At 54.2% G+C, this 20,983-nt stretch overlaps 1 long non-coding RNA gene across 1 annotated transcript in view; it reads left to right on the forward strand.

Annotated features, from left to right (window-relative positions):
* Positions 1-3,835: 3,835 nt before the first annotated feature.
* LOC140430138 (uncharacterized) overlaps positions 3,836-20,983 on the forward strand; it is a 143,352-nt gene continuing 126,204 nt past the window's right edge. The window contains exon 1 of the long non-coding RNA XR_011949332.1: positions 3,836-3,970. This is a non-coding gene — a long non-coding RNA (uncharacterized lncRNA). The remainder of the gene's footprint in view (positions 3,971-20,983) is intronic.

Here is a 20,983-nt window from a genome sequence, read left to right on the forward strand (position 1 = left end):
TGGGAGGGGGAGGGGGGGGAAGAGGGTCTGGGAGGGGGGGGGAGGAGGGTCTGGGGGGGGAGAGGTTCTGGGAGGGGGGGAGAGGGTCTGGGAGGGGGGTCTGAGGGGGGGGAGAGGGTCTGAGGGGGGGAGAGGGAGGGTCTGAGGGGGGGGAGAGGGAGGGTCTGAGGGGGGGGGAGAGGGAGGGTCTGAGGGGGGGAGAGTGTCTGAGGGGGAGGGGGAGAGGGTCTGAGGGGGAGAGGGGAGGGTCTGAGGGGGGGGAGAGGGTCTGAGGGGGGGAGAGGGTCTGAGGGGGGGGAGAGGGTCTGGGGGGGGGGAGAGGGTCTGAGGGGGGGGGAGAGGGTCTGAGGGGGGGGAGAGGGTCTGAGGGGGGGGAGGGTCTGAGGGGGGGGAGAGGGGTCTGGGGGGGGAGAGGGTCTGGGGGGGGAGAAGGTCTGAGGGGGGGAGCTGGGGAGAGGGTCTGAGGGGGGGGGAGAGGGTCTGGGGGGGAGAGGGTCTGGGGGGGAGAGGGTCTGAGGGGGGGGGAGAGGGTCTGAGGGGGGGGGGGGAGAGGGTCTGTGGGGGGGAGAGGGTCTGTGGGGGGGGTGAGAGGGTCTGTTGGGGGGGGTAGAGGGTCTGAGGGGGGGAGGGTCTGAGGGGGGGGGAGAGGGTCTGTTGGGGGGGGGAGAGGGTCTGTTGGGGGGGGGAGAGGGTCTGAGGGGGGGAGGGTCTGAGGGGGGGAGAGGGTCTGTGGGGGGGGGGAGAGGGTCTGTTGGGGGGGGGGAGAGGGTCTGTTGGGGGGGGGGGGAGGGGTCTGAGGGGGGGGGGGGAGGGTCTGAGGGGGGGGAGAGGGTCTGTTGGGGGGGGGAGAGGGTCTGTGGGGGGGGGAGAGGGTCTGTTGGGGGGGGGGAGAGGGTCTGTTGGGGGGGGGAGAGGGTCTGGGAGGGGGAGGGGGGAGAGGGTCTGGGAGGGGGAGGAGAGGGTCTGGGAGGGGGAGGGGGGGAGAGGGTCTGGGGAGGGGGAGGGGGGAGAGGGTCTGGGAGGGGGAGGGGGGGAGAGGGTCTGGGAGGAGGGAGAGGGTCTGGGAGGGGGGGGAGAGGGTCTGGAGGGGGGAGGGGGGGAGAGGGTCTGGGAGGGGGAAGGGGGGAGAGGGTCTGGGAGGGGGAGGGGGGGGAAGAGGGTCTGGGAGGGGGGGGAGAGGGTCTGGGGGGGGGGGGAGAGGTTCTGGGAGGGGGGGGAGAGGGTCTGGGGAGGGGGTCTGAGGGGGGGTGAGAGGGTCTGAGGGGGGGGAGAGGGAGGGTCTGAGGGGGGGGAGAGGGAGGGTCTGAGGGGGGGGAGAGGGAGGGTCTGAGGGGGGGGAGAGTGTCTGAGGGGGGGGAGAGGGTCTGAGGGGGAGAGGGAGGGTCTGAGGGGGGGGAGAGGGTCTGAGGGGGGGAGAGGGTCTGAGGGGGGGGAGAGGGTCTGGGGGGGGGAGAGGGTCTGAGGGGGGGGAGAGGGTCTGAGGGGGGGAGAGGGTCTGAGGGGGGGGAGGGTCTGAGGGGGGGGAGAGGGTCTGGGGGGGAGAGGGTCTGGGGGGGGAGAAGGTCTGAGGGGGGGGGAGAGGGTCTGAGGGGGGGGAGAGGGTCTGGGGGGGAGAGGGTCTGGGGGGAGAGGGTCTGAGGGGGGGAGGAGGGTCTGAGGGGGGGGGGAGAGGGTCTGTGGGGGGGGAGAGGGTCTGTGGGGGGGGGTGAGAGGGTCTGTTGGGGGGGGGAGAGGGTCTGAGGGGGGGAGGGGTCTGAGGGGGGGAGAGGGTCTGTTGGGGGGGGGAGAGGGTCTGTTGGGGGGGGGAGAGGGTCTGAGGGGGGGAGGGTCTGAGGGGGGGGGAGAGGGTCTGTGGGGGGGGGGAGAGGGTCTGTTGGGGGGGGGGGGAGAGGGTCTGTTGGGGGGGGGGGAGGGTCTGAGGGGGGGGGGAGGGTCTGAGGGGGGGGAGAGGGTCTGTTGGGGGGGGGGAGAGGGTCTGTGGGGGGGGAGAGGGTCTGTTGGGGGGGGGGGAGAGGGTCTGTTGGGGGGGGGAGAGGGTCTGGGAGGGGGAGAGTCTGGGGAGGGGGAGAGTCTGGGAGGGGGAGGGGGAGAGGGTCTGGGAGGGGGAGAGTGTGGGAGGGGGAGGGGGAGAAGGTCTGGGGGGAGGGGGAGGGGGGGAGTGGGTGGGGGAGGGGGGTCTGGGGGGGAGGGGGAGGGGGAGAGGGTCGGGAAGGGGAGGGGAGAGGCTCTGGGAGGGGAGGGGGTGGGGTGGGGAGAGGGTCTGGGGTGGGAAGAGGGTCGAATGGGGAGAGGTTCTGGAATATGCAGGGTCTCGAACGAGGAGGGGCCTGGAATAGGGAGGGGTGAGGTGTCATTGAAATGAGGGCTGGAATTCTCTGCTGCTCTTCCTTCCTCCATCTCTGTGCCGCAAAATGGTTCCCCTTTCTCCTCACTTTCCAGCCTCCAGATTCAATGGGTTAGTTCCGCTACCTGCAGGGTGATTCCATCAGCAAACGCAGCTTCCTCCCCCCTTTCAGTTGGGATCTCTGATCGTTTGTCTCTATTTGTTTCACTTGTTTATTTATCTTTGTAGTATAGATAATATTGAAAGGGAAAGGTCGGGCAATAAGTGTAGACCCTGGATGATGAGAGAGGTAGAGGTGGAAATTGAAAGGAAGTTGTGCGCATGTGACAAATGTCAGGTGAAAGTAGAATGGAGAATCAGGAAGTGAAAAAAATAATCAGAAAAGCAAGAAGGGAGCATGAAAGGAGACTGACAGCTAACATCAAAGAGAATCCCAAGATCTTCTACAAGCATGTAAATAATAAAAGGGTGGCAAAAGAAAGAGTAGAGATTAAAGGGGATTTACAAAGAGAATTTGTTGTGGCGGCAGAAGAAATAGCAGAAGTATTAAACAAATACTTTGCACCTGTCTTTACAAAGGATGGGATGCTATGCAGGCTGAGGTGAGAGAGGAGGTAACTGGTACACTCAAATTTACAATTGAGAAAGAGTGCTAGAAAAGCTATCTTTACTTCACTTTGACAAAGAGTCATCCATACTCGAAACATTAGCTCCATTCTCTCTCCACAGATGCTGAAGATTATCTAGCATTTCTGTTTTTGTGTCAGATTGGATTGGATTTGTTTATTGTCACGTGTACCGAAGTACAAGACAAGGGAAAGTATTGTTCTGTGTACAGTTCAGACAGATCATTCCATATATGAAAAGAAAATACATAGGGCAAACATAAAATACACAATGTAAATACATAGACACAGGCATCAGGTGAAGCATACAGGTGTGTGGGTACTACTCAGTAGAGAAGATATGTGAAGGGATCAGTCCATAAGAGGGTCGTTTAGGAATCTGGTAACAGCTGGTAAGAAGCTGTTTTTGAGTCTGTTCCTGCGTGTTCCTCGACTTTTTGTATCTCCTGCCCGATGGAAGAAGTTGAAAGAGAGAATAACCCGGGTGGGAGGGGTCTTTGATTATGCTGCCCGCTTTCCCAAGGCAGCGGGAGGTATAGACAGAGTCAATCGATGGGAGGCGAGTTTGTGTGATGGACTGTGCGGTGTTCATGATTCTCTAGTGTCTTACAGTCTTGGGGCCGAGTTGCCATTGAGGGAGAGATTGTTGTCGTTACACCACTCCACTCGGTTCTCTATCTCCCTCCTGTATTCTGACTCGTCGTTATTCGAGATCCGGCCCACTACGGTCATGCCGTCTGCAAACCTGTAGATGGAGTTGGAGCCAATCTCTCCCTCAATGTCTGCAAAACTAAAGAGCTGGCCTTTGACTTCAGGAAGCAAAGTATCACACACAACCCTGTCTGCATCAACAGTGCCGAGATGAAGATGGTCGACAGCTTTGCATTCCTTGGTGTGCACATCATCAATCTGTACTGGTCATCAGCAGTAATTTGTTTTTATCTTTACTTGAATTTGATAAGGTACCGGGACCAGATGAGAAACATCCAAGGATAATGAGGCAAGTGAGAGTGGGAATTGCAGAGGCACTGGTTATAATCTTCCTGTCTTCATAGACCCAGGGATGGTGCTGGAGGACTGGAGAATTGCGAATGTTACAATGATAGAATGTTCAAAAGGGGTGCAAGGATAAAACCAGCAACCACAGACGAGTCAGTTTTACTTCAGTGCTAGGGTAACATCTAGAAACTATAGTTTGGGATAAAATCAATAGTCACTTTGCCAAGTGCAGGGTAATTAAGGAAAGCCAGCATGGATTCATTAAGGGAAAATCATGTTTAACGAACTTGCTGGAACTTTTTCAGGAGGGTAACAGAGAATGTTGATAAGGACGTCGCTGTCAATGTCAATGAAGGGTGCGGGAAAAGAATGCCACGGGCCTGCCTGATTGATGGTGGCGGCTGATGCGTCGCTCTCCACTTGAAAGGGCAGCGTCTCATCTACTGTGTGCATCGTGGCCTTGGCGATATCGGCTCTGATACGGGCAAAGGCCTGTTGAAGCTCGGCCGTCAGGGGAAAATGGGGGGACTGTATGAGTGGGCGGGCCTTGTCCACATAGTTTGGGACCCATTGGGTGTAGTATGAAAAGAACCCCAGGCAGTGTTTTGAGGGCCTTGGGGCAGTGGGGGCGGGGAGCTCCATGAGATGGCGCACGCGGTCAGGATCGGCCACCAGAACTCCGTTCTGGACCACATAGCCGAGGATGGCTAAGCGGTTTGTGCTGAACACGCACTTCTTGTTGTAGGTAAGGTTTAGGAGAGTGGCGGTGTGGAGAAATTTGGCAAGGTTGGCATCGTGATCCTGCTGATCGTGGCCGCAGATGGTGACGTTGTTTAGGTACGGGAAATTGGCCCGCAAACCGTACCGGTCGACCATTCGGTCCATCTCCCTTTGGAAGACCAAGATCCCGTTGGTGACGCCGAAGGGAACCCTGAGGAAGTGATAGAGGCGACCGTCTGCCTCAAAGTCAGTGTTTGGACGGTCCGCCTTACGGATGGGGAGCTGGTGGTAGGCGGATTTGAGGTCTACCGTTGAGAAGACCCGGTACTGTGCAATCTGATTGACCATATCAGATATGCATGGGAGGGGGTACGCATCGAGCTGCGTGTACCGATTGATGGTCTGACTGTAGTCAACGACCATTCTGTGTTTCTCCCCAGTTTTAACTACTACCACTTGGGCTCTCCAGGGGCTGTTGCTGGCCTCGATGATGCCTTTCCGAAGCAGCCGCTGGACCTTGGACCTGATAACGGTCCTGTCATCATCATAGAATTTACAGTGCAGAAGGAGGCCATTCAGCCCATCGAGTCTGCACCGGCTCTTGGAAAGAGCACCCTACCCAAGGTCAACACCTCCGCCCTATCCCCATAACCCAGTAACCCCACCCAACACTAAGGGAAATTTTGGACACTAAGGGCAATTTATCATGGCCAATCCACCTAAACTGCACATCTTTGGACTGTGGGGGGAAACCGGAGCACCCAGAGGAAACCCACGCACACACGGGGAGGATGTGCAGCTCCGCACAGACAGTGACCCAAGCCGGAATCGAACCTGGTACCCTGGAGCTGTGACGCAATTGTGCTATCCACAATGCTACCGTGCTGTCCTGGGTGCTGTACCTTTGGTGAATGTATAACTGCTAATAATTCACCAGTGCATTGTATCATGTTCTGCTGTGGTGTTATGTTATTAACCCTGTGGGCTCCGCCTATGGGCCATTGTGTGGCTTCACCCACAGGGGGATACATTGGGACATGTACGGGCTCCGCCCATGGCTCCTCCCCTAAGAGGAAGTATAAAGAGCAGCTGACCGGGCCGTCCTCAGTATTGTACCGGTTGCAGGCAAGCATTTTTTTAAGCTGATTAAAACCATGGTTTACTTCTCGTGTCCCTGAGTGAATTGATGGTCGCATCAATTTAATCAGCTTAAAATACAACTATGGAATCAGCCCTCAAACCTGACAGACTGGAACTCGATCCACAGGCCGCGGAGGCGAAAGACATTTTTTTGCATTGGCTTCGATGCTTCAAGGCCTATCTCGCCACTTCATCTACGCCATCTGCCATTGATGAACAGAAGCTGAGCCTCCTCCACGCACGGGTGAGCCATCGCATTTCTGTCCAGATCGACGAAGCCGCCTCCTATACAGAGGCCCTCGCGCTACTCGAACGCCTCTACGTGCGGCCTGTAAACGAGGTCTACGCGCGACACGTCTTCACCACTCGCCGCCAGCGCCCCGGGGAGTCACTAGATGATTACCTACGCGACCTCAAAGCCCTCGCACGCAACTGTAATTACCAGGCCGTTAACCAGCCACTCAGCACATGGAGCTCGTCGTCCGAGACGTTTACGTGGCGGGGGTCCGGTCGAACTATGTGAGACAGCGCTTGCTCGAAAAAAGGGCCCAGGACCTGGACGACATGGTAAAACTGGCTACCTCTCTGGAGGTCACTTTTCAGAGCCTTACTGCGTTCCCAGCCGACCACGCGACCCCCTCGTGGGCCCCCGACCGGAGACTACCCCAGGCCTGTGCCGCGCGGCCGCCCGCCCATCATGGGGGGCTACCCTGCTATTTTTGCGGCCAGTCTCAACACCCCCGACAGCACTGCCCAGCCCGCAACGCGAACTGCAGCAGCTGAGGGCGAAAAGGACACTTCGCCAAGGTCTGCCTGGCCAGGTCTAAGAAATCGAACTCACAGACCCGATCCACAGACTCACAGGCCCGCAGACCCCGCAATGTGGCAGCGTGTCTGCCGACTCCGCCTCCACACAACACGTGCGACTCACGGGGGCCACCATCTTGGCCATTCTCCCCCACGCGGCCGGCCACGTACGATCCATGGGGGCCGCCATCTTGGACGCCATCGTCCTCACCGCCCGCCACACTCGACCAACGGGGGCCGCCATCTTGGCCGCCATCTGCTACGCCGCTCGACACGTACGACCTACACGGACAGCCATCACGGGGCCGCCCCAGCACCTCCGACCACGCCGCCGGCTACCCACAACTCAGCACGGTTATCCTGGACCAGTCGCGATCCAAGCACCTCCGGAGCTCCATGATGGCCATCCGGGTTAACGGGTTGCCTTTTTACGAGACACCTTGCCTTTTCGACTCCGGGTGCACAGAGAGCTTCATTCACCTGGACATGGTAAGACGCTGCTCGCTCCCAATATTCCCGACGCAACAAACCATCTCCCTCGCCTCTGGGTCGCACTCGGTGCAAATCCAAGGGTGCACTACTGCAACCCTAGCGATACAGTGCGCTGAGTACACTAATTTTCAACTATGCGTGCTCCCAGACCTCTGCTCTCCTCTCCTTTTGGGACTTGACTTCCAGTGCAACCTCAGGAGCCTAACTCTTAAGTTCGGGGGCCCCTGACCCCGCTCACCATATGCAGCCTCGCGACCCTAAAAATCCCCCCCCCCCCCCCTTCGCAAACTTCACCGCCGATTGCAAGCCAGTAGCCACCAGAAGCAGGCGGTATAGCATGCAGGACAGGACGTTCAATAGGTCCGAGGTCCAGCGTCTTGCGGGAAGGGGTCATAGAAGCCAGCAAAACCCCCTGGAGAGCTCAGGTGGTGGTCGTTAAGACCGGGGAAAGGTTCCGGATGGTGGTTGATTACAGCCAAACCATTAACCGGTATATGCAACTCGATGCGTACCCCCTTCTCCGGATTGCAGACGTGGTAAATCAGATACCGCGTGTTCTCCACGGTGGATCTGAAGTCTGCATATCACCAGCTCCCAATCCGACCGGAGGACCGCCACTACACGGCTTTTGAGGCAGACGGCCGCCTTTTCCACTTCCTCTCGGTCCCCTTTGGCGTCACAAACGGGGTTTCGGTGTTCCAACGAACAATGGACCGAATGGTGGACCAGTACGGGCTGCGGGCCACATTTCCGTACTTGGACAATGTCACCATCTGCGGCCATGACCTCCACCGATTTCTCCAAACCGCCCAAAAACTTAACCTCACCTACAACAAGGAGAAATGCATTTTCTGCACAACCAGACTAGCCATCTTCGGCTACGTCATGGAGAACGGGGTCCTAGGGCCTGACCCTGATCGTATGCGCCCCCTCCTACAACTCCCTCTCCCTCACTGTCCCAAGGCCCTGAAAAGGTGCCTTGGATTTTTCTCCTATTACACCCAGTGGGTCCCCCAGTATGCGGACAAAGCCCGCCCACTATTTAAGGCTAACATTTTTCCACTGGCAACTGAGGCCCACCAGGCCATCAGTTGCATCAAGGCGGACATCGCCAAAGCCACGATGCACACGGTGGACAAGTCTGTCCCCTTCCAGGTGGAGAGCGACGCATCAGAGGTCGCTCTCACCGCCACCCTCAACCAAGCAGGCAGACCTGTAGCGTTCTTTTCACGTACCCTCACCACCTCAGAAATTCGACACTCCTCGGTTGAAAAAGAAGCCCAAGCCATCGTGGAAGCCGTGCAGCACTGGGGGCAGTACCTTGCTGAAAGGAGGATTACCCTCGTCACCGACCAACGATCGGTAGCCTTCATGTTCGACAATACGCAACGGGGCAAATTCAAGAATGACAAGATCTTGAGGTGGAGGATTGAACTCTCCACCTATAACTACGATATAGTATATCGTTCTGGGAAGCTCAACAAGCCCCCAGATACCCTGTCCCACGGCACATGCGCCAGCACGCAAGATGACCGACTTCGGGCTATCCACAATGACCTCTGCCACCCGGGGGTCACCCGGCTCGCCCATTATATCAAGGCCTGCAACCTGCCCTACTCCATCGAGGAGGTCAGAGCCGTGACCAGGGACTGGCAAATCTGTGCGGAGTGTAAACCGCACTTCTATAGACCAGATAAGGCCTACCTGGTAAAGGCATCCCGGCCCTTTGAGCGCCTCAGTATCGATTTCAAAGGGCCCCTCCCCTCCAATAACTGCAACACATACTTTCTTAACACCATAGATGAGTTATCCCGCTTCCCGTTTGCCATCCCCTGCCCCGATATGACCACTCCCACTGACGTCAAAGCCCTGCATGGTGTCTTCACCCTGTTTGGTTTCCCCGGTTATGTCCACAGCGACAGGGGCTCGTCGTTCATGAGCGACGAACAGCGTCAGTACCTGCTCAGTAAGGGCATCGCCTTGAGCAGGACTACCAGCTATAACCCCAGGGGAAACGGGCAGGTGGAGAGGGAGACCGCAACGATCTGGAAGACCGTCCTACGGTCCAGGAATCTCCCAGTTTCTCACTGGCAGGAGATCCTCCCCGATGCGCTCCACTCTATTAGGTCCCTCCTTTGCACGGCCACAAACCAGACTCCTCGTGACCGCTTGTTTGTTTCCCTCTGGGTGCTACCTCAGGGGCCTCGCTTCCGTCCTGGCTGAAGACACCGGGTCCAGTCCTCCTCCGAATACATGTTCGGAGCCATAAGACCAACCACCTGGTAGAAAGGGTCCAGCTCCTGCACTCCAACCCACACTATGCTTACTTCGAACACCCCGATGGCCAGCAAGATACCGTCTCCCTCTGGGACCTGGCGCCCACAGGCTCCACCACCACTACCACTACTGCATCCCCCACAATATATCCCGTCCCATCTACCATGTCCAGCGCCCCCACCCCGATATGGCTCCCGCGCTTCCTCCCACCCGCCACACCATTCCACAGGAATGAAGCTCCAGAAGAGCTGCTCCCGGAGTCCACGCCTGTGCCCGTATCGGACCCACATCCATAGCCATCCGGACCGGCTGCAACACCAGTGCTTCGGCGGTTGCAGCACACGATCCGGGCGCCGGACCGATTGAACCGATGAGCCCGTCACCCCCGCTGGACTTCATTTTTTAACCTGGTGAATGTGGTGAATGTATAACTGCTAATAATTCACCAGTGCATTGTATCACATTCTGCTGTGGTGTTATGTTATTAACCCTGTGGGCTCTGCCTATGGGCCATTGTGTAGCTTCACCCACGGGGGGATATGTTGGGACATGTACGGGCTCCGCCCATGGCTTCGCCCCAAAGAGGAAGTATAAAGAGCAGCTGACCTGCGGGCCGTCCTCAGTATTGTATCGGTCGCAGGCAGGCACTGTTCTAAGCTGATTAAAACCACGGTTTACTTCTCCTCGTGTCTCTGAGTGAATTGATGGTCGCATCAGTACCGTCTGCTCCTGGTGGCGACGGGTTTGCAATCCGGGGTTAGATTTGTGAGGAGGGAAGGTGGATCGACATTTAGGGTCGCGAGGCCGCACAGTAAGGGGTGGTAGGGGCCTGCTGAATTTCAGGGTTAGGCTCTGGAGGTTACACTGGAAGTCCAGGCCAAGTAGTAGGGCAGCGCAGAGGTTAGGGAGGACATAGAGGCAGAAACCGCTGAATTCTACGCCCTGGACCGTGAGTGTGACCGTACAGTACCCCCGGATCGCCACGGAATGGGATCCGGAGGCCAGGGAGATTCTTTGATTGGCAGGGTGTACCGCGAGGGAGCAGCGCCTTACCGTATCCGGGTGGATGAAGCTTTCGGTGCTCCCGGAGTCCAGCAAGCAAGAGGTCACGTGTCCGTCAATTCTAACGCTGGTCGATGCAGTGGCCAGGTTGTGCGGATGAGACTGGTCGATGGTCACTGAGGCGAGTTGTGATTGGTCGTCGCTGGTGTCAGATGATGGGGTGCCCGGGGGGCACGGGTCCTGCGCCCATGGGCAGCATGTGTTGCGCGGAAGGGAAGATGGCCGCACATGGTCCGGGGGATGAAGATGGCGGCGCCCATTGTGCATAAACAAGGGCGTGGGGGTGATTGCGCGGGCCTGGCACACCGCATCGAAGTGCCCCTTCTTACCGCAGGCCTTACAAAGGGCAGCGCGGGCCGGGCAACATTGGCGGGGGGTGTTTTTGCTGGCCGCAAAAGTAACATCGGGGACCCCTGGGGTTAGCTGGCTGGCGTGTGGCGCAGGCGTATTTAGCTGGGTAAGACCCCCGCTGGGGCGGCCGTCTCTGGAGTCCACGATGCGTAGGAGGGGTGGGCCACGCGGCTGGGGGCGTAGGCCTGAATATTGCACGAGGCGACCGTCATAGAGAGCGCTAGCTTCTTTGTCTCTGCAAGATCGAGCGTGGCCCCTTCTAAAAATCGCTGGCGTATGAGGTCCGACCCAATCCCCGTAACAAAAGCGTTCCGCATAAGGAGGTTAGAATGTTCAGTGGCCGTAATGGCCTGACAGTCACAGTCCCGGACTAGTGGGATTAGGGTCTGCCAGAAGACTTCTATGGACTCACCAGGCAGCTGAGAGCGAGTGGCGAGTACTTGTCTGGCGAAGAGCGTGTTCGTCCGCTGGGCGTAATTTTCTTTAAGTGGCGCCATGGCTTTGTCGTAGTTCGGCGTGTCCTGGAACAGCGGAAAGACGTTGGAGCTCAACTTCGAGTACAGTATCTGTATTTTCTGAGCCTCCAGAACAGGGTCTGGTGCAGACCTGATGTACGCCTCGAAACAAGCTAGCCAGTGCTGAAAGTCCTTTTTTGCATCGCTTGATTGCGGATCCAGCTGCAGGCGATCCAGTTTGATACGGAGGTCCATCTTCTGAAAATGGTAGAGCAATAAATTGATGCACGATCAATTGGACAAAGACGAGAGTTGAATACAACTGAGGCTTTATTGCTCTAAGGTGTGTGGCCTCTCTCAGCAGCTGGTGAAATGGCTGCTGCACGGAGGACATATATATTTATACTCCGCCCACTGGGCGGAGCCAGCAGGCAGGGATGTAGCCATGTAAAATGGCTGACTCCCGATTAGAATGGTCAAACCCCGATTTAAAATGGCGAACGGAAGAGGCTGATGGGAAAATCAGCCAACAGGACTCAAACGGACAGCTGCAGGTAAAACAGTGTATTCACCTCTGGGGAAGTCAGTCCAGACCGATACCTGCAGCCATCAACATCACAACAACCCAGCCATCTGCATTTTAATCAGCCTTCCCCGGGAACAATTGCTACACATTAGCAACTCAAAGCCGACCCAGACCTTTCGGCGCCAGCAGGGGCTAACACAAAGAAAGGTAAACGACCACCCACCGATCAAGGAATCGCTCCAGTATTGGAGCATATCGAACCAAGTGATTGGGACCAAGTCCAATCACTTGGAACCAGGTACAAGGTCCGCCCCGAGAGGCGGGAAGCCCCTGGGGACTATAAGAATAGGGGCCAAGTTCAACTCTACCCTTCTCTTCCTGCTCGCAACCTTCGAGACCCTTCTACAAGAAACTGTAAGTTTTACTCCAGTGATCGCTACCAGATAGGCCCTCCTGACTATCGACTTGTACCAGCTTTTGAATCCCGCAGACTCAGAACCAATTCGAAAGACCATTCATTTCCCTGACCTGGTGGGCCATTTCCAAAGTTAAGTATTGGCCTTTAGTGATAGGTAGTAGTCTAGAAGTAGGATTATTGTATAAGTATTAATTGCTGTATATAATAAATGAGCGTTGACTTAACTCTTACTAAGCGGTGTGTTGCATTATTAATCATTACTTGGACTTGAACCACGTGGCGGTATCAGAAAGATACCTGGCGACTCATGAGCAAAGGTGACAATAAGAATAAAGTAAACTAAGGCTAAAACGAGCAACAGGGACAACCGCCGTACCTGTAGTACAGGTCCTACCGTACATCACCTAATATAGGTGCATCAGTGGTTTACCATACCCCCTTTCCCGAATAGCGGACATGGTAAATCAGATTGCACACTACCGGTAGATCTGAGGTTCGCATACCACCAGCTTCCGATCCGCCCGGAAGACCACCACTACACTGCCTTTGAGGCAGACGGCCACCTCTTCCACTTCCTCAGGGTCCCCTTCGGCATCACCAATGGGGTCTTGGTGTTCCAAAGAACGATGGACCGAATGGTTGACCAGTACGGGCTGCGGGCCACGTTCCCGTACTTGGATAACGTCACCATCTGTGTCCATGATCAGCAGGACCACGACGCTAACCTTCAGAGTTCCTCCAAACCGCCCAAGCCCTCAATCTCACCTACAACAAGGAGAAATGTGTTTTACCGACAACCCGACTAGCCATCCTCGGCTATGTCATGGAAAACAGTCCTAGGGCCTGACCCGGACCACATGCGCCCCCTCCTGCAACTTCCCCTTCCCCACTGCCCCAAGGCCCTGAAAAGATGCCTGGGGATCTTCTCATATTATGCCCAGTGGGTCCCCAACTATGCGGACAAAGCCCGCCCACTTATCAAAGCCACCATCTTTCCCCTGACGACTGAGGCCCATCTGGCCTGCAGCCGCATCAAGGCAGACATTACCAAGGCTGCGATGCACGCGGTGGATGAGTCCATCCCCTTCCAGGTGGAGAGCGACGCGTCGGATGTCGCCCTGGCCGCTACCCTTAACCAGGCAGGCAGGCCCGTGGCCTTTTCCCGTACCCTCAACGCCTCTGAGATTCGACAGTCCTCTGTTGAAAATGAAGCTCAAGCCATTGTGGAAGCTGTGCGGCATTGGAAGCACTACCTGGCCGGTAGGAGGTTCACCCTCGTCACCAACCAACGGTCAGTAGCCTTTATGTTCAACAACACACAGCGGTGCAAAATCAAGAATGATAAAATCTTGAGGTGGAGAATCGAACTCTCCACCTATAAGTACGATATCGTGTATCGTCCTGGGAAGCTCAATGAGCCCCCAGATGCCCTGTCGCGCGGCACATGCGCCAGCGCGCAAGTAGACCGACTCCGGACCCTCCACAATGACCTCTGTCACCCGGTCACAATGACCTCTGTCACCCGGTTTCGCCACTTCATCAAGGCCCGCAACCTGCCCTACTCCACCGAGGAGGTCAGGGCCATGACCAGGGACTGCCAAGTCTGCGCGGAGTGCAAGCCGCACTTCTATCGGCCAGGCAAGGCCCACCTGGTGAAGACATCCCGCCCATTTGAGCGCCTCAATGTCAATTTCAAAAGGCCCCGCCCCTCCACTGACCGCAATGTGTATTTTCTCAACGTTGTTGATGAGTACTCCCATTTCCCCTTTGCCATCCCATGCCCCGACATGACTGTGGCCACGGTCATTGAGGCCCTGCACAGCATCTTTCTCCTGTTCGGTTTCCCCACTTGCGTCCACAGTGACCGGGACTCCTCGTTTATGAGCAATGAGCTGCGTCAGTATCTGCTCGGTAAGGGCATTGCCTCGAACAGGACTACCAGCTACAACCCCCGGGGAAACAGACAGGTGGAGAGGGAGAACGCGACGGTATGGAAGGCCGTCCTTCTGGCCCTCCGGTCTAGAAGTCGCCCGGTTTCCCGCTGGCTGGAGGTCCTCCCCGACGCACTCCACTCCATTCGGTCGGTTCTCTGCCCAGCCACGAACGAGACCCCTCACGACCATCTTTTTGTCTTCCCAGAAAATCCACCTCCGGGGTCTCGCTTCCGTCCTGGCTGACAACACCAGGGCCTGTCCTCCTCCGGAAGCACATGAGGAGCCATAAGTCTGACCCTCTGGTCGAGAGGGTCCAGCTCCTACATGCCAACCCTCAGTATGCCTACGTGGCGCACCGCGACGGCCGACAAGATACAGTCTCTCTCCGGGATCTGGCACCCGCCGCTTCCCCAGCGACCATCACCTACGCCCCCTCCCCTACACCGAACACCGTCCCCACCCCTACACGGCCTACACCCCCCTCCCTCCATCGCCGACCCACCGTGATGAAACTCCAGACAGCACACTCCCGGAGTCAACAAGCCCAACACCCGTGCCCAGAGCGAAGCCGGAGCTGAGGCGACCACAGAGAACGATCAAGGCGCCGGACAGACTCGATCTGTGAGCCCACTTCACCCCCGCTGGACTTCAATTTTTTAACGGGGTGAATGTGGTGAACGCATTGCTGCTACAATTCACCACTGTATTATGTTGATGCCCTTGTGGGCTCCGCCTGTGGCTCAACCCCCTCGGGGGTGGTATATAGATCTGCAGCCTGTAGGCGGAACTCAGTACAGAGCAGTCGCAGGCAGGCACAGATCTAGCTTATTAAAACCACTGTTCATTTCTACTAATCGTCTCGTGTGAATTGATGGTTGCATCAGAGGAGAAGGAAGACAGACTCTGAGGAGGCAGTGAGGGTGGAGGAGGAGGCAGTGAGGATGGAGGAGAAGGCAGACAGACTGAGGAGGCAGTGAGGATGGAGGAGAAGGCAGACAGACACTGAGGAGGCAGTGAGGGTGGAGGTGAAGGTAAACAGACTCTGAAGAGGCAGTGACGATGGAGGAGAAGGTAGACAGACAGCGAGGGTGGGGGAGAAGGTAGATTACTCTGGGGACTTGCAGGAGTCTTGAGTCTTGGTGTGTCATTGTTGTAGATGATGAGGAAGTATTTAGTTAGATTAAATACGTCATTGAACATGTGTCCTCTGAAATTTTATGAACACAGAGACTATTTTGGATAAACAAGCCCAGCAACAGCAGAGGGAGGAAGTAGCTCATTAACTGGGCTGAGGGGGCTACCTGCCATTTCTCCTGCTCTAAGCAGACAAACAGAAGGAGGATCCGAGATTTTGTCCAACACAGCTTTTATCTTAGTGAACAGAATGGAGCAGGCTCCGTCTTAGCTGCAGTCTGTTTCCTGAGATACAATGGGATCAAATCCCAGAAGGAGAAATGTTTGTGAGGAAACAACAGTGCCTGGTGCCAGCTGCAGTGAATAGGTTCACCGCTATCTCACCTCGTTGCATGAGGAACTGAGGAAGGCCACGGTTTATACAACGAGGGTGTGTGCTCTTGTGTCTGTACGTGACAGATATAAACAAGAACACAACAATTCCTGCTGACTGGGAACACGGAAAACCAATGTTATCAAAGCAGCTGAGCTGGACTTCCCCAGGAGTTCAGAGATGAGGCTGACAGATGTGTTTATATGTCATCACTGGGAGCTTTGTTTCGGAACAGGATTGAGGATATTGAGAGTTTCTGTAATCAATCAGAATCAATACTCCCTAGATTTCACCTTCACTGTTGTGTGGGCAATGATTCAAGTAATGGGGTACAGGCAGAGTATATTGGGGCTAGGGATGGTGAACTGAATGCAGGGCTAATGTGATTCAGGGATGCAGTTCCTATCTGGTCTCTCCTAAGACACAGCAGGATGTTTGGGGCACATTTTGTTCCTAACTTGTTTGATGAAGTTTACTAAATTGAATCTTGGGTAACAGTAAGCATGCAACAAAGAAGCAGGTAACACAATGAGTCTGGGTTTATAATCTCCTCCCGTAGTGGTGGTTGCAATGGGTGAACAGATGAGAGGTTCAAATCCTCAATACCCCTCAAATCCCTACAAATCCTCAATGCTAAACGGTGCAATTAAATTCAATGGGCTTGAAATTGGAGTTTGACAACAGCAAATTGGCAGCTCCGGCTACATCCCAACCCAATTGCATGTCCATCCTACATTGTGCCTGCTTCATAACCCCATTCATTCCATAGCCACCTTGTTTTACACCCCGGCTGCTCTATATGCTGCTTGTTTTACACCCCGGCTGCTCTATATACTGCTTGTTTTACACCCCGGCTGCTCTATATACTGCTTGTTTTACACCCCGGCTGCTCTATATGCTGCTTGTTTTACACCCCGGCTGCTCTATATACTGCTTGTTTTACACCCCGGCTGCTCTATATGCTGCTTGTTTTACACCCCGGCTGCTCTATATGCTGCTTGTTTTAGAACATAGAACATACAATGCAGAAGGAGGCCATTCGGCCCATCGAGTCTGCACCGACCCATCTAAGCCCTCACTTCCACCCTATCCCCGTAACCCAATAACCCCTCCTAACCTTCTTGGTCACTAAGGGCAATTTATCATGGCCAATCCACCTACCCTGCATGTCTTAGGACTGTGGGAGGAAACCGGAGCACCCAGAGGAAACCCACGCAGACACGGGGATAATGTGCAGACTCCGCACAGACAGTGACCCAGCGGGGAATCGAACCTGGGACCCTGGCGCTGTGAAGCCACTGTGTTAGCCACTTGTGCTACCGGGCCACGCCCCTGCCTGTTATATATGCTGCTTGATTTACACCCCTGCCTGGTATATATGCTGCTTGATTTACCCCCCTGCCTGTTGTATATGCTGCTTGTTTTACATCCGCTGCCCTTCCTAAAAGCTTTCTTTTTCTCGACCATCACCCATTAAAGACCATTGCCCCTTTCATGCCCTCAACTCTCCTGTACCTTTCTCATTACCACCTTGGCCCTTGTACCAACTTGTCCTTTCCATATCAGAGACAAGATCAAGCACCCTATGAAGCTGACAGTTCCGGCCATGTTAGTAACTAGAAAATCTAAAACTAGGTAATCAATTTCTCCTTTCCCCTGGCTGCCCTCAATGCCACGTTCCCCATTAGAACACTTGATTATAATGAGGCAAAGCTGGTTGCTGCTATTTACATCATCTAACTTCAAACTGTATCCATTGAAGTTATTAGAAGTTACAGCTGGAGATATGGAAGTTAACAGTGTTAATGATTATCCACACACTGACCCTGCCGTGAGCATTGTTTCTGGAGAGGAGGAATCAGAAAGCCCAGTGGAGAGTTGGGATGATGGGCAATGCCATGAGTTTACTATTCCCCAAGATTCACTCCGTATCAGTGAAATAGAAGGAGCCACCCCATTGGGAAAATAGACATGCGTTTACTGACCAAACACCAGAATGTCAGCCAATTGGCTAGCTACTCAAATTCTTGAGGGTAGTCCTTTTTAATATTCATTCATGGGATGTAGGTGTGGCGGGTTCGATCGTCATTTATTGCCCATTCCTAGCTGCCCTTCAGAAGGTGGCGGTGAGCTGCCTTCTTGAACCGCTGCAGTCCCTGAGGTGTAGGTACTCCCTCGATGCTGTCAGGGAGGCGGTTCCAGGGTGTTGCCCCAGTGACAGTGAAGGAACGGCGATATATTTCCAAGAGAGGATGACGAGTGAGTTGAAGGGGAACCTCCAGGTGGTGAGGTTCCCTGGTACCTGCTGCTCTTTTCCTTCTAGACGGTAGTGGCTGTGGGTTTGGAAGGTGTTGTCTAAGGAACCTTGGTGAGTTACTGCAGTGCATTTTTCAGATGGTACACACGGCTGCCACCGTCCATCAGTGGTGGAGTGTTTGAATGTTTGTGGAAGGATGAGCAATCAAGCGGGCTCCTTTGTCTTGGATGGAGTTGAGCTTCTTTCGCGTCATTGGAGCTGCACTCATCCAGGCAAGTGGAGAGTATTCCATTACACTTCTGATTTGTGCCTTGTAGATGGTGGTCAGATTTTGGGGGGTAATCAGCTGATGGTGGACGTACGTGGTAATCAACAGGAGGTTTTCTTGCCCATAAAATCATAGAATCTCTACAGTGCAGAAGGAGGCCATTCGGGCCATCAAGTCTGCACCAACTGTTGGAAATAGTACCCTACTATTTTAGAAGTTACAGCTGGAGATGTGGAAGTCAACAGTGTTAATGATTATCCACACACTGACCCTGAGCCCAAGCCCCGACCTTATTCCCGACACCCAGTAACCGCACCAAACCTTTTGGACGCTAAGGGGTAGTATAGCATGGCCAATCCACTTCACCTGCACAACACCCAGAGGAAACCCACGCAGACACAGGCAGAAAGTGCAAACTCCCCAAGGCCGGAATTGAGCCCGGGTCCCTGGCACTGTGAGACAGCAGTGCTAACCACTATGCCACCATGCTGACCATGTTTAACTTGAAGGCATAAGACTTCATGGGGTCCAGAGTTGATGTTGAGGACTCTCAGGGCAACTCCCTTCTGACTGTAGAACACTTTGCTGCCACCTCTGCTGGGTCTGTCTTGCTAGTGAGACAGAACATAGAATCATAGAAGTTTACAGCATGGAAACAGGCCCTTCGGCCCAACCAGTCCATGCCGCCCAGTTTTTATCATTAAGCTAGTCCCAGTTGCCCACACTTGGCCCATAACCCTCTATACCCATCTTACCCATGTAACTATCTAAATGCTTTTTAAAAGACACAATTGTACCCGCCTCTACTACTACCTCTGGCAGCACATTCCAGACACTCACTACCCTCTGAGTGAAGAAATTGCCCCTCTGGGCCCTTCTGAATCTCTCCCCTCTCACCTTAAACCTATGCCCTCTAGTTTTAGACTCCCCTACCTTTGGGAAAAGATGTTGACTATCTACCTTATCTATGCCCCTCATTATTTTATAGACCTCTATAAGATCACCGCTAAGCCTCCTACGCTCCAGGGAAAAAAGTCCCAGTCTATCCAGCCTCTCCTTATAACTCGAACCATCAAGTCCCGGTAACATCATAGTAAATCTTTTCTGCACTCTTTCTAGTTTAATAATATCCTTTCTATAATAGGGTGACCAGAACTGCACACAGTATTCCAAGTGTGGCCGTACCAATGTCTTGTACAACTTCAACAAGACGTCCCAACTCCTGTATTCAATGTTCTGACCAATGAAACGAAGCATGCCGAATGCCTTCTTCACCACCCTGTCCACCTGCGACTCCACCTTCAAGGAGCTATGAACATGTACTCCTAGATCTCTTTGTTCTATAACTTTCCCCAACGCCATACCATTAACTGAGTAGGTCCTGGCCTGATTCGATCTGCCAAAATGCATCACCTCACATTTATCTAAATTAAACTCCATCTGCCATTCGTCGGCCCACTGGCCTAATTGATCAAGATCCCGTTGCAATCCTAGATAACCTTCTTCTCTATCCACTGTGCCACCAATCTTGGTGTCATCTGCAAACTTACTAACCATGCCTCCTAAATTCTCATCCAAATCATTAATATAAATCACAAATAACAGTGGACCCAGCACCGATCCCTGAGGCACACCACTGGTCACAGGCCTCCAGTTTGAAAAACAACCCTCTACAACCACCCTCTCTGTCTTCTGTCGTCCAGCCAATTTTGAATCCAATTGGCAACCTCACCCTGGATCCCGTGAGCTTTAACCTTCTGCAACAACCTACCATGCGGTACCTTGTCAAAGGCTTTGCTAAAGTCCATGTAGACAATGTCTACTGCACTGCCCTCATCTACCTTCTTGGTCACCCCCTCAAAAAACACAATCAAATTTGTGAGACATGATTTTCCACGCACAAAGCCATGCTGACTGCCCCAAATCAGTCCTTGCCTCTCTAAATGCTTGTAGATCCTGTCTCTCAGAATACCTTCTAGCAACTTACCTACTACAGACATTAGGCTCACCGGTCTGTAGTTCCCAGGCTTTTCCCTGCTGCCCTTCTTAAACAAGGGCACAACATTCGCCACTCTCCAATCTTCAGGCACCTCACCTGTGGCAGCCGATGATTCAAATATCTCTGTTAGGGGACCCGCAATTTCCTCCCTAGCCTCCCTCAACATCCTGGGATACATTTCATCAGGTCCCGGGGATTTATCTACCTTGATGCGCTTTAAGACTTCCAGCACCTCCTCCTCTGTAATATGCACACCTCTCAAGACATCACTATTTATTTCCCTTAGTTTCCTAACATCCATGCCTTTCTCCACCGTGAATACCGATGAGAAATATTCATTCAGGATCTCACCCAACTCTTGTGGCTCTGCACATAGATGTCCTTGTTGATCCTTAAGAGGCCCTACTCTGTCCCTAGTTACTCTTTTTCCCTTTATGTATCTGTAGAAGCTCTTTGGATTCTCCTTTGCATTATTTGCCAAAGCAATTTCATGTCCCCTTTTTGCCCTCCTGATTTCCCTCTTAACTCTATTTCGACAATCTCTATACACTTCAAGGGATCCACTTGATCCCAGTTGTTTATGTACGTCATATGCCTCCTTTTTTTTGACCAGAGTCTCAATATCTCGAGTCATCCAGGGTTCCCTACTTCTACCAGCCTTGCCCTTCACTCTAAAGGGAATGTGCTTACCCTGAACCCTGGTTAACACATTTTTAAAAGCCTCCCATTTACCAGCCGTCCCTTTGCCTGCCAACAGTCTCCCCCAATCTACCTCTGAAAGTTCCTGTCTGATACCATCAA

This window comes from Scyliorhinus torazame, chromosome 1, assembly GCF_047496885.1.
Source record: "Scyliorhinus torazame isolate Kashiwa2021f chromosome 1, sScyTor2.1, whole genome shotgun sequence".
NCBI classification, from domain to species: domain Eukaryota; kingdom Metazoa; phylum Chordata; class Chondrichthyes; order Carcharhiniformes; family Scyliorhinidae; genus Scyliorhinus; species Scyliorhinus torazame.